The following is a 13,616-nucleotide window of genomic DNA, read 5'->3' as shown; positions in this document are numbered from 1 at the left end:
GTTTTCGTTACCGTGATAACTTGAGAACAGCTGAAGGGATCTTGGTCAAACTTGGTACAGTTATGTATAATAAGGTAAATATAAACTGATATGATTTTGGAGTCGAGAGGTCAAAGATCAGAGGTCATGTATGTTAAGTTACAATTACTTCGTTACCGCGATAACTTAAGAATGGCTGAAGGGATCTTAGTCAAAGTTGGTGCAGGTATGTATAATAAGGTAAAGATGAACTGATTCGATTTTGGAGTCAAGAGGTCAAAAGTCAGAGGTCATGTTAAGTAAACGTTATGTTGCCGCACCAACCTGATAACAAGTGATGTGATTTTGAACAATTTATTATAGGTATATATGATGCAAAGATTAACTGATTGGATTATGGCATCAAGAGGTAAAAGGTCAGAGGTCATGTTCAGTAAAAATTTTGTTGTTCAGCCAACTTGTGAACAAGGGATGGGATTTTGAACAAACTTGGTAGAAGTATATATGATGCAAAGATGAACTGATTGGATTATGGCATCAAGAGGTCAAAGGTCAGAGAGGTCCTGTCAGAGAAAAATATAACTTGAGAGCAGTTGAAGTGATTTAAATTAAACTTGGTACAAGTATGTATAATGATGTAATAATTTGGGTGGACGCATATTGATCGACGTCGTGACGTCGAAGAGTGTCGTTCTAGTTTTACCTATATATCAAACATCTGGAATATCGAAGGGGGGAGAGGGTGCCGCAGATTCATGATGGCGGCATATATTTTGACAAAGTGCCCTTTTCCTTGAGTTTCCTTCTTCGTTGGGGTTGTTTGATGCAAAGACTGTTTACTGTATTGCTTTTTTAAACGTCTCGACCTAAAATTAGTCAGGATGAAACAGGGTAACCGAGTTTGGTGTAAATATTATTGCTGTATAAGGGGGTTGGGGACAAACCTCCCTATCAGGAACGTACGTGCATCAAACAAAACGGCACAGATGTTCATATTCAGCCAGTCCTCGGCGTCATATTCCCAGCGGTGGCTGCGTTTCCCAAATGCCATTTCATCAGGTCATGTTTCTGGACATTTGGTTTTTCACAAAAAAAATTTTAATCCTCTTTCTGAGATAAAACGGGATTTGAGGTAAAACCTTTCTTAACACTAAGTGTACGTGTCGAAAGGAATACCGTGGTAGGAATGGTACGATTGGCACACAAACGAGCAACACTCTATAGTATTCCCATTCACGTGAAACGAGAGAGAATGCGGACGGAACACCACCCTTGATGGCTCCTCCCAGCGTGGCACGCCCCGCCCACTCATGATGGCTCCTCCCGGCGTCGCACCCCCCGCCCACCCGTGATGGCTCCTCCCAGCGTCGCACGCCCAGCCCACACACAGCTCGCCCTACGCAACTCCCAAGAACTTGTGGCACGTATACCGCCCGCGTGTTCGCTCCAATTCGCACCAAGTCCTCCCTCGGACTCCGTGTCCTCCTCCTGGATGCGTCTGGCCGCATGAGCGTGTTCGGTAGGTGCCTGATCGCGTGTTCGTGCTTGTCTCGTCCCAAACCTGCCGCTTACCTGGCTCCTTATACTATAGCACTGCTCGCTCCTTCAAATCAGTGTTACAAAATCTGTGTTGCCATTCAATGTTACAATACCACTCTTTCCTACTATTCCAGTGTTACAACATCAGTCATCACTCTTAATATTTATCAGTCAGTGTTGCAGTATCGCTCTCCACCACACATTGTTTAAATTAAAATCACTGTTAATCATTGAGTATTACAATATCACTGTTGTCATTTGTCAGTCACTGTTACAACATCACTATTTTTATACATGGTCGAGGCTCGTGAAATATTGCCATTGATTTTCTCCAATACCACAATACCACGTGTTACTGCTCTGCGGTGTTAAACTATCAATATATATATAGACCATTCATCCCGGCACCACAATCGACTGTTACCATTTTGATCTTACAATGTCCCTGGTTATTATTTCGGTTATCCCAAGACTCCCGGTATAAATGTGAAATGTGGTTTCATTATCATTTCATCGTGAACACTAACTTGTGGCATGGTTGGTAGAGCAGCAGAATGGATGGAGTTGGTGTCGAGCAAAAGACAGCGAACAATGAATGACACGGTGATAGTGATTATATTAACAGTGATTGGTAAATTGCTAATGGTAAATACGGCATCAGCAATTGACTCGATTTAAGGGTTCTTATTACTGTTAATGTATATAATCTGTATTAATTAACAATTTGGAATGTAAGTGGGCCATTGTCTTCGTTATTAGACCAAGGTATAGAAAAAGGTGGATGGAGGAAGATGAAGTGAAATTTACAAACGTAGAAAGAATTTTTTAAAATATTGTACATTTAATTATTCAAGAGGAGGATAGTGTGTGTGTGTGTGTCATCTCCATATGCGGGTTTCAAAAGCTGGAACAGAGCCCTCCCATGTCTCAAAGTATCCACTTCCATGTGTGTATACTGTATATATATATATATATATATATATATATATATATATATATATATATATATATATATATATATATATATATACAACAACATGCATTTTAAGGCATGCATACTGTATATATATATATATACAGTGTGTGTGAGTGTGTATATATATCTATATATAATATATATACAACCACCATCTCCCCAAGAGTGGCCACCAGGTATATTAGTATATATATTTATTTATATATATACATGTATATATATATATATATATATACATGTATATATATATATATATATATATATATATATATGTGTGTGTGTGTGTGTGTGTAATGATAGGGCACCACACATAACCACTGCCAAGTATGAGCTTTAAACCATTGTGTGGCACATATATATTTAAATGGACATAAGTGGGAAAATTACATGTCCAGACAAGGAATCGAACCCAGGTCCTTTGGTGAACCGTACCAGTGCTCTACCATCTGAGCTATCTGGGTGACCCTGACCAGGCATGCAATTTTCCCACACAAAGAATTGCCACTCTCATTCCATCACTGCTTCTGGGCCATAGGAGTAGCAACGACCTGAACACAAGAGGGTCTTCCTCCATTATATAATCGGCATGATACAAAATAGTAATTACAAAAAAAGTAGGGTTTGAGGATGTATATATATATTTATATATATATATACATAATAATAGGTATGTGTGTACATGTGTAAAAATGGAGTGCTGCTCTGGTCTATTTATATAAGAATAAATAAACTTCTCATTCTCATTACTGTCTCTAATACTTGACCCAATTAGAGAAACTGTATTTTCTTAAGAGACAAGCTGTTGTCCACATCTCAGGCTCATGGAGGATCTTGCACGTATCACATTTGAGACACTCACAAAAGTCAGAGGAAAGGAAACTTTTTAAAAATTCATCAGTATACAAACAAGTATTTTATAAGTAAAAATAGGGGCAATACCCCTTGGCGCTCACCTAGTATAAGAAAGCAGTGTAGTACACTACACTGACTAAAAGTATTTTAAACAGTATCACGGTATTTTAAACCAATTCCAATGGTTGCTATGAGTCAGGGCAGCATGTACAATCATACTAAGTAACCAGAAGACTTTAAACAAACAAACAAAAAACCTATTTTGGGGATCAAACTCCCCTCCCCTCCCCGTATACCTCCTTCGACCCCGAATCTTCTTAATGCCTTAAACAAACATTGCTACATCATGTGTGTCGAAAGCTGTGATCAAGTTTCATCAAAAAATAAAATGTGTGTGTCGTTTTCGGAGAAGAGAGCAAATACCTATTTCAGGGGGGTCAAACCCCCCATACACCCCCTTAGACCCCGATAATTTATGCCGTGAACAAACTTTGGTACAACACGGGTGATTAAGGTTGTGGTCAAGTTTCATCAGAATTGCGTGTGTAGTTTCTGGGTAGAAAGCAAATACCTATTTTGGGGGGGGGCAACCCCCCTCTCCCTTCCCCCCATAAACCCACTCAGGGCCCTATTTTTTTAATGCTGTGAACAAACTTGAGTTGCAACATACCAAATATCATTTTAGCCAAGTCTGGTCACAATCCCATCAGCAGTTTCGGAGAAGAAGTTGAAAGTGTTTATGGACTGACGGACAGACAACGTGGACCCAGGTGAGCTAAAAATGAAAATCCTTTCCAATTATACATATTTGTACATTTACAATCGTGTTTCTTGGACTATTCCGTGTATCTCATTCCTAAAACATTTTGAAAACACCACATATATATCACGTGGAGATCAGGGAGATAGGGCGTCAATATACGTTTACATGAACTCTAAGCACATCAGTATGCAGTGAACAAATGAACACAGTACATATGAAAATTTGGGGTGTAAACCTGACATTCCATCAGGAAAGTTGGAAAGGCAAGTGCTTGATAGGTCAACTCAAGCCGGTAACAGCCAACGATGAGATAGTCTGCTTGAAAATTTTGAAATGATTAAGATTCAGGAAAAAAAGATTCAAGATTTATATGCTACTTTCCTTTGAGCTGTTCTAGCTTTAGTTTGGTAGTTGATGTTGAAGGATCTGACTATAAATTGTTGTCATGGTGATGTGCTGGCAAGGTGTTGCATCATAGAATACGCTGTCTTCAAGGAAGCGGCATTGAGCCGGCTGTCCTGTTGTTCGAGCATTCGATAGTGGACATTAAAGACTGCTGTCATGAAACATTTTGAAAAGAGTATGCTGTTGTGTTATGGTGACCTTGCTGAATTCCAGAGAAGAGAAGGCACTACCGCATTCTTATGCTCACTGAAGAATCCCGATGCTGCTCCCTTTGTGGTGCCCCGATGATCGTTAAGAGTAGAGAAGCAGACAGACACGTAGAGTGATAGACCCAAAATTACAGCTCGAAAAGCAAGAATGCAAAAAATGTTCAGCTGAATTATGTGTTTACTTTTGTTTGGGTGAAAACCACTCGAATGAATAATTCTAATAACCTACATACCAAGGGCTAAAGGGAACTCTACATGTACAAAGAGCAAAGTGCAAAAATGCAACATGCACAATAATTGAAAAGCTTATCGAAAAGGAGGCTCAGGTCTTTATCTTGATTTGTGATGTCATAAGCACATGGGATTATGCAAGATGAGTTTGCCACATATAGAAATTGCCTGCACTTAGTGATAACACCTCCATTTTGATTTTGGCATCACCTATGCTTCTCCTTACAAGATATGCTGGTGGAATCCTGTTGGTAATTTTATTGTGTGTATGTGTGTGTGTGTGTTTCTGGTCCTTCAGACTAGTTATGTCCATTGAAGGATGATGGTACAACCACCTTACATAGTGCAATGCCATAGCCTAGTAGAATGCCAGTTTTCGAGGGTCATCACTAGAGGGCTGGCTGACATGAGATGCACAGCTGGTTAGGGCAGATACAGCACTTGGAGAAGCTGGTTAAGGGTACCAGCAATTCACTTGCTAACTCTTCATCAAAATATATTGTTATTGTAGAATCTTTCATATCAACCATAATTCCATGTTAAGGCAGGTCCCCAGATGGTTGTCCCATCCAATGGATAGCACTCTTTCTTATTGCTCAGATTCGACAACGCAAAAGCAAGTGTGCTATCTCCGTGTCATCCTGCCTGACTCCCACGGTCTTCTCGACTGCTTATCTCCAAAAAAGTGCAGAAGGATCTGCCAAGCCTCGATTGTCCCGACGCAACAAGCTTAGACAGCGTCATTGCCCATGTTTTCAAATCCTGCTCTTCTGCTCTTGCTTCTCTTCTACCTGCTCTATTCAGCTTATCTTTCACATTCACCATCTCCCATCTGCTTTGAAGATAGCCAACATCACTCCCATTACAGAAGAATGGTACAAAAACCGATCCGCTCAATGTGATTCCAATTGTAATCATGGCAAGCAATTAATGTCCTCTCTCATTGGAGACGGGGCTGCATCATGCGCCTTATACAATATACTTTAAAAACCTTTCTGAAGCCCAATAAATCCCCTTTTTAACTTTGCATATTATTCCATACTAGCATCGGTACCCACCCTACGGGCGGGGCTTAAATTGAGAGGCCCAAATGAAAAGGCAAAATATCAGAAATTGAAGGCTTTTTTTATTTTAAATGATTCATATAAACATCCGTTAAATCATATCACACGCAAATCATCAAAATCTAAACAGTACATGGCGCCCATTTTGAAAAAAGATTGAATTCTGCAAAACGGAAGCGGCCGCTACACGTCTTTCTCAGTCGCACGTTTATGTGTGAAGAGTGTGTGCCGAATCTGTAACACGGAAGCAGCCGCTACACCTGTTTCTCAGTCGCTTTGCACACGCTGCCGTGTTACTTCAGAGCCGCACGTTTATATCGGAAGAGTTCATCAGGAGTCGATCTACTCTCTCCTGGTACGTATAATTTCAACAAAAGCCACATCACTGTTCATATCGGTTAATATTATTCCATGGTGTTTGGAAAAAATGGAAAATTGGAAAAACAATATAGCCTATTTTACTCCAGGGGGTCCTAGGATTTACCCACTCAAAATATCGTTGCGATCGGTTCAGCCGTTTTTGCGGTACCTGGGAACGGACAGACAGACAGACAGACGGACATTTGGTGAATTATAGTAAGGTGATTTTTCATCCCATTAACAGACTTGCAGCAACTGTTGGCTCTCAGATTATCTGGAAGGATCAGATACTGGTCTCAGATTCTCAGATCAGATTCAATCCAGAAACGTCCAGCATTCTCACCTTGCCAATGCCGTAATATCGTTAGTGCACATACTAACTTACTTACTTGATCAGCCACTGGAAGAAGTTCAGGACCTGCCAATCAATCAGGACCAACTCTCCATACACTCCAAATTCCGACGATCCTTCATTCAAACGTCAGGCCTGATGCCAGCCAGTTAGTCAAATTCAAATCGGATGTGTGACAAGGGCAAATACTCGTACATTCGATTTTGGTTAAAATTCCGGATCTGGATCTGGATGCGAGAACTTTTTTTTTTTTAAGTGATTCTTCACCATTGAGAGATGAGGCCAAAAACGATATATAACATGGTATCTCAAAACGTTGTGGACAAGTTATGACAAAACTTGGTGAATGATTTGTGGAGGTGAGAAGAACAGGCATTTTAGAAATGTGATTGTGTGACAAGGACTTATGGTCCAGATGTAGAAAACGTAAACTGTTCAGCCTCGCGGAGGTAGGCCTATGCGCTCTTCCGAGTGACATTCTAGTTATCCTATGAATTTACCTTTCTTTAGAACAGTGACCATATTTGTTGTTGATTGCTTTTCTTGAAGCTTTATTTAAAACGGCATTGCACTGATGTCATAGTTTTAAAATGTTTCACAGACATTTGATCAGATTAAGTAAATATTTTCATGGTAACCAGTTCCGTGTCTCAATTTCAGCTAATAGGGAGAAGAGTAACCGGAAGGAAATTACTGGCGATGCCTCGACCCACATTATCTTGACCAATGAGGAGGGGTTCCTTGCAGACTCTGGATGGACGGAACATAATTGATTCATGGTTAGCAGGTGTGACAGAAGCACCTTGCCAAATTTTGACTCTTTGACTGGAGTGAGCTAAGAGATTCCTGGCCTTTCACTTTTCCTGTAATGATAGGGCACCACACATAACCACTGCCAAGTATGAGCTTTAGACCATTGTGTGGCACATTGGTTGGATTGTGTGAAAATTGGGCGTGGGTAAAATTAAGAATAATCCGAACATATCAATGACTCGTATGGAGTTACACGTTTTTTTTTCCTTTTTCTTGTGCTGTCGTGAAAATTCATAATCATTCCATTTGGTAATATTTTGCAATTGGCAGAAGTTATTTGCTATTAAAACATTCTTCTTTGCTTCTTACAAAAGATGTTCATATAATTCATAACTGGTGGATTTATTATCCATTTAGGAATGACAGGATAGCTTAGAGACAGACTCCACAAAGGGGTGAGAATAATTGGGCCATTAAAAGAAGTAGTACTAGTAGTAGTAGTTGTAGTAGTAGTAGTAGTAGTAGTAGTAGTAGTAGTAGTAGTAGTAGTAGTAGCTACATATGGGTTTCAAGCCATGGGCGAGCTTGAATTTTTATAATGTAAAGTTACTGCTAATGTTGATAAGCGATTACTGTAATTTTATCCCAGAAAGAAGGTTGTACATTATAGGTAAACCTGTGTTGTACAAGACACCAAGCAAAATTGGCCACATAGTACAGGTGGCTTAATGATCAATTCATTACTTTCAAACATGTAGGTACAGAATGATTGCGGGCTCATTTTCACTCTTCCTTTAAGGTTTACGTGATACCGCACGTATATTTTTATTGTTGCATTATGATTATTTGCACGAGAAGTTTATTTACATTTTGCATTTGCAAGGAAGGGATTTAAACTTGCAATAAATATAATTGAGTCAAAACAATTGAGGAAGGAGAATGGGGTGAAAAACGAAATTTTGGACAGTTTAGGAGCGCAAGAGAGAAAAGATCCAGTGAAACGGAAGGAGATAGGAGGCAAGAGGAATGTATGGAGCACAGTGAGGAAGGGCTGAGAATGAGCATGGGGGTCAACATTCCTCCATTAGTGCATAAGTAATCTGATATGTAGATGGCAGCAGAATGTAATCTGTTTTTTTTTTATCCCTTCATGAAACCTTTCTTAAAATAAGCAGACATGCCTGGTTTCCACCAATTGTTGTATTCTGGCATTCCAGTCACACAATTGGTTCACATTTCAATCCTTCGTACGAATGCCAATGTGTTACCCACTACCCTTTTAGCAGTGGTCTACAGAAGTTATTTTTTAAATTGCAAATTATTTTCAGTGTTTTTATTATTAACTCTGCCACCGAAGGTGGATGGAGGTTACGTTTGTCTATCTATATCTCTGTGAACAGGATATCTCAAAAAGTTGTGGACGGATTCGGACAAAACTTGGTGCGCAGGTTGGGTGTGTGACAAGGAAGAACTCATTCAATGTTGGTGAAAATCCGAATCCGGATCCAGATCAGAGAATTCTTTAAGCGATTCTTTACCATTGAGAGATAGACCGCAGGGGCGGATCCAGGGGGGGGGGTGCAGGGGATGTGCACCCCCCCCCCCTTCGATCCAGGATGAGGGTGCAGGCGGTGCGAATCTGCCGAACTGTTGGACCAGGGAAGAACACAAGGAACTGCAGAAACTTCCAAGAACGCACGAAATACCGTTTCTGACGATCGATTTTTTTAAATTTCCTGGGGGAGGACCCCCAGACCCCCCCCCCCCCTTTGTACCCCCCACCCCCCAGCGCTGTCGTTTAATGCACCCCCCCCCCGTCCCCGTCTTGAAATTCCTGGATCCGCCCCTGAGACCTAAAAACAATATATATCACGATCTCTCAAAAGATTGTGGACGGATTCAGATGAAACTTTGTACAAATTGGGTGTGTGAAAAGGACGAATCGATTCGATGTTGGTGAAGATCCGACTCCGGATCCGGATACGAGAGTTTTTAAAATTATTGAGTGATTCTTCACCATTGTGATAAGGCCAAAACGATAAATAACATGATATTTCAAAAAGTTGTGGGCGACTTATGACAAAACTTGGTGGATGAGTTGGGTAAGTGACAAGGACAAGCCGATTCGATTTTGGTTCAGGTCCGAATCCAGATCCGGCGTATCAGTGAGATACACAATGTAAACTGTTTTGTCTGGCGGAGGTTTGCTCTCTATCTTCCGAGTGACATTATAGTTTTTCTTTATTTTAGCATATTAGCATTTTAAAATTATTTCTCCATACGTTTGGTATTCTAAATTAAGATGAAACAGGTTTTATCATTTATAACATGAGGTCATGCCCAGTGTCACAGGTAATGAAAGTCATTGTGCTATGGAGATCATATAACTCGTTTTATTGCATGCTTGCCATGTTGTGTAAACTCAAATGGCCTTAAAACAAATCAAAATATTGCAGAAATGCCCACAAATAAAACAAAATCATGTCGAAACATGTCGAGGAATGCAAGGATGTCGTGTTGAGTTTACGGTTTGGATGAAAGATATGGTTTGGCTTCGGATCAGTTTGCAGCAAGAAGATGAGGGTTACATTTTTTGAGTAAATGCTGTTTACCTCATTTACCTAATAGAACAACGGCGAATGTAAACAGATCCAGAATTTTAATGATTGTGTTTGGACTTTTCCTTGCTGTGTAGATAAAATGGTTGGAATGCCGTTTGGGAAAGTTGGATTTTAAAACATTCCATATTTTAATTATTGGCATTGCATTTTCGTGGTTGGTGGAGGGGGGGGGGCGGGGGGGGGGGGGGGTTCGGGGGACTTTCGAGCCAAATTGATCCATAATATCACGACGGTGCTGGTAGGCCTAATATGGGTTGAGTAGTTTTGGCGTGTGCACTGATAGAGTCAGACTATCTATCCCATTGGCCCTTTGCTGAATTTAGACAGACGGTGTAATTAAAAGTTGGTGGGAAACCTTCCTTTTTTTTTTTCCTTTTTTTTGTTTGTATACAGAATCGAGTCTTCAGTTTAACTCAAATTTAATCTCCTCGTGAAAGTTGCCAGCTACTTAAATATGTGGACATTTAATGAGTGTCGCTGCCTATCATCATTTGTCTGGGTTATGTTAATGCATTTATTGACTTTTTACTATACAACAACAACAACAACATGCATTTTAAAGGCCATTTTCCCTACTAGAGCGGGGGTTAGCCTTGCGGTCCCCATGACAATCTTCTCCATTTTGCCCTATTTTCTGCATCTCTCCTTGTTAACCCCCTTGCCCGCATTTCTTCTTCCACCATCTTTGGCCAAGTCTTTCTCGGTCTTCCCCGTCCTCTACTTCCTTCTACATTCATTTCCATCACTCTTCTCAACCAGTCACTTTCATCCTTCCTCAACACATGACCAAACCATCTCAACCTGTTCCTCTTCACAGCATCAATCACAGGCTCTATTCCCATCATCTTTCGCAATTCATCATTTGTCCTCCTCTCTCTCAACGATACTCCGCACATCCGCCGAACCATTCGCATTTCCACCCTTTCCAACCTTCGTTGCTGCTCTACGTTCATTACCCATGTCTCGCTCCCATAAATCATAGTACACTTCTCACACATGCAGCATATATAATAAATACTATAATATTATAATAAATATTATTTTTAAAAAATCATTTTTGTCTGAGATAACGGGCTGTGGCTGCTTCATTTTTGACTATTGGGTGAAGGCTTTATTTTTAAAAAGAAAGAACGATTAAAAGTGTGACTCATCTGAGACAGACTTTGAAACTTTGAAAGTCAATACTTGAGTCAGAAAGTCGCCTGGATTGTCCCCTGGGAAATGTTCCCTGGAGAAAAAAAGATCAAAATTTATTTACCAAAGGCAACACGACGTCACTGGAACTGGCATGTGATATCTCCAGTTATAGTAAAGTAGCAGAGGCAAAATGCCATTTATGATTGTCGGATAGAGCAGATTTCTGGAACGAAATTAAAGTATCGCCCTCTCCAAAGAAGGCCGGTGACATGTTTGCTATGTTTGTAATGGAGGCAGACTTAAAAAAGGCAACATTCCAAAAATATGGGCGGTGGAGAGCGGATAAAATATGTAAGCAGAAGGTCAAAATTCTGCCATGTATACATATGTGAGCAGTCTAGCCTGGTTTTGAATCTCAACCCAGCTTATAGGTTGTCATTCTGGTGTTTGACATGCAAGGTGGTTCATCAATGTGTGTGCCGTCCAGGACATTAAAATGGGTGATGTCTTTAAAATGATCCCAAAGTGTCCTTCATGAATAGTGGGTGAACTATTGCTGGCACCATTAAAAACATACATATGTTTGCCTTCAATGACTGCTGGAAAGGCAATGGCAAACCACCCAGTGTAACCCTTGTAAAGTAACTGCTTTGACAGAACCAATGTTCTGTGGAGAGTATGATATATGTCATCATGATTATGTAGATGGCTGCTTCCCCAATACCAAGAAAAACGAACGGTACTCGGTGGAGCGCATATCTCCGCCAGGCAAACAGTTTGTTTCATATCCCACTGATAGGCCGGATCTGCATCGTGACCTGAACCAAAATTCGAATCTGCTTGTTCTTGTCATCTACTCAACTCAATCCACCAAGTTTTGTCATAATCATTAATCCATCCACAAACTTTTGAATGTCATGCTATGTATGGTTTTTGGTCCTATATATCTCAATGGTGAAGAATCACTAAAAATATAAAACTCTTAGATCCAGATCTTCACCAAACTCGAAGCAATTCGTCTTTGTCACACATCCAACCTGTCCACCAAATTTCGTCCAAAACCATCCTCACCTTTTTTTAGATAACCATATCACAGACAAACAAACAAGAAGATGTCATGCAGAGCACGATACTTGCAAAATCCACCTCCCCCCCCCCCCCCCCCAACCCGAAAAAATGTTGCAATTGGTCCAGAAAATTGTCCATTTCATCAAGATCAAAATTAATGATCTTGATTAAAGCTCGGGTCATTAGGATGAAAAGTGATTATTTTTAGATGAAAATTCATGATTTTAGAAGTTTGACCTGGAGTTGACCTTTGACCTTTTGACCTCAAAAATATTTGGTTTCGCAATTCAGTGAGGCACTATGCAAATGCTGTTAAATTTTCAAGTCAATTGGATGAAAATTTATGATTTTTCAGATGAAAATTGATGATTTTGGAAGTTTGACCTTGAGTTGACCATTTGACCTCAAAAATAGTTGGTTTCTCAATTCAGTGAAGCGATATGCAAATGCTGTTCTATTTTCAAGTGATTCGGATGAAAATTGATGATTTTGGAAGTTTGACCTTGAGTTGACCTTTGACCTTTTGACCTCGAATATATATATAGGATTTTGCCGGACCACGAACTCTAATATTCGGTGAAGTTTCGTGAAGATTGGTTTAAAATTGTGACGTGTAGGCAAGTATAAGTGAGCGGACACGCAAACAAACAAACACACACACACAAACTGGAGTGAACAATATACTTGTCAAAAAATTTTTTTTTGCCAAGTAACAAACAGACAAACAGACAGAATAACGCACAAGACCAACCGATATACTTGAAAAAATCTTCGATTTTGCAAGTAACAAGAAAGATGTCATGCATGATACTTGAGAAATCCAAATAAACAATAGTTGCCATGGAAACTGAAATTTGGTAATTTGGAAAATGTCACCTATCAAGTGTTTTACATGATGGAATGGTGTGCATAGCAAACTTGGTTGATACATTTTCTAATTTCTGCCGAATAAGTGTTTTACATGTTTTGGATGGCATTAACTTCTTTAACTTAACATGTTAAACTTTGAAACTTTAACTTACTTTAACTTACTTTTACTTTAACTTAAACTTTAACTTACCATGTCTTTAACTCTTTAACATGTTTTGGATGGCATTAACTTCTTACCTTATCTCCTTCACTTTACCTTGACCTTGACCTTATCATTGATCATTTTCACCAGATTTTATACACATACATGCGTACAAATAAGCTGTGTATGTTTCAACCTGATATCCTAAAAAAATTATTAGGTTTGGCAATTATAAAATCACAAAAAAATCCCATTTGATTATAATGGAATTAAATTGTTGTCATTGACACCGTTT

At 39.7% G+C, this 13,616-nt stretch overlaps 1 protein-coding gene across 2 annotated transcripts in view; it reads left to right on the top strand.

The window, feature by feature from the left end:
- Positions 1–1,366: 1,366 nt before the first annotated feature.
- LOC137433941 (SH3 domain-binding protein 4) overlaps positions 1,367–13,616 on the top strand; it is a 71,690-nt gene continuing 59,440 nt past the window's right edge. The window contains exons 1-2 of one of the 2 annotated variants that reach the window (XM_068126450.2): positions 1,375–1,498; positions 3,971–4,116. The gene's annotated coding sequence lies outside the window, so the exon portion shown is untranslated. Of the gene's footprint in view, positions 1,499–3,970; positions 4,117–13,616 lie in introns of both variants that reach the window. The other variant, XM_068126449.2, reaches the window with a different exon arrangement.

The sequence above is a fragment of the Myxine glutinosa genome, chromosome 10 (assembly GCF_964187855.1).
Source record: "Myxine glutinosa chromosome 10, kmMyxGlut1.1, whole genome shotgun sequence".
Taxonomy (NCBI): domain Eukaryota; kingdom Metazoa; phylum Chordata; class Myxini; order Myxiniformes; family Myxinidae; genus Myxine; species Myxine glutinosa.
Note: the sequence above shows the minus strand (reverse complement) of the source record. Positions and strands in the feature narration are given on the sequence as shown.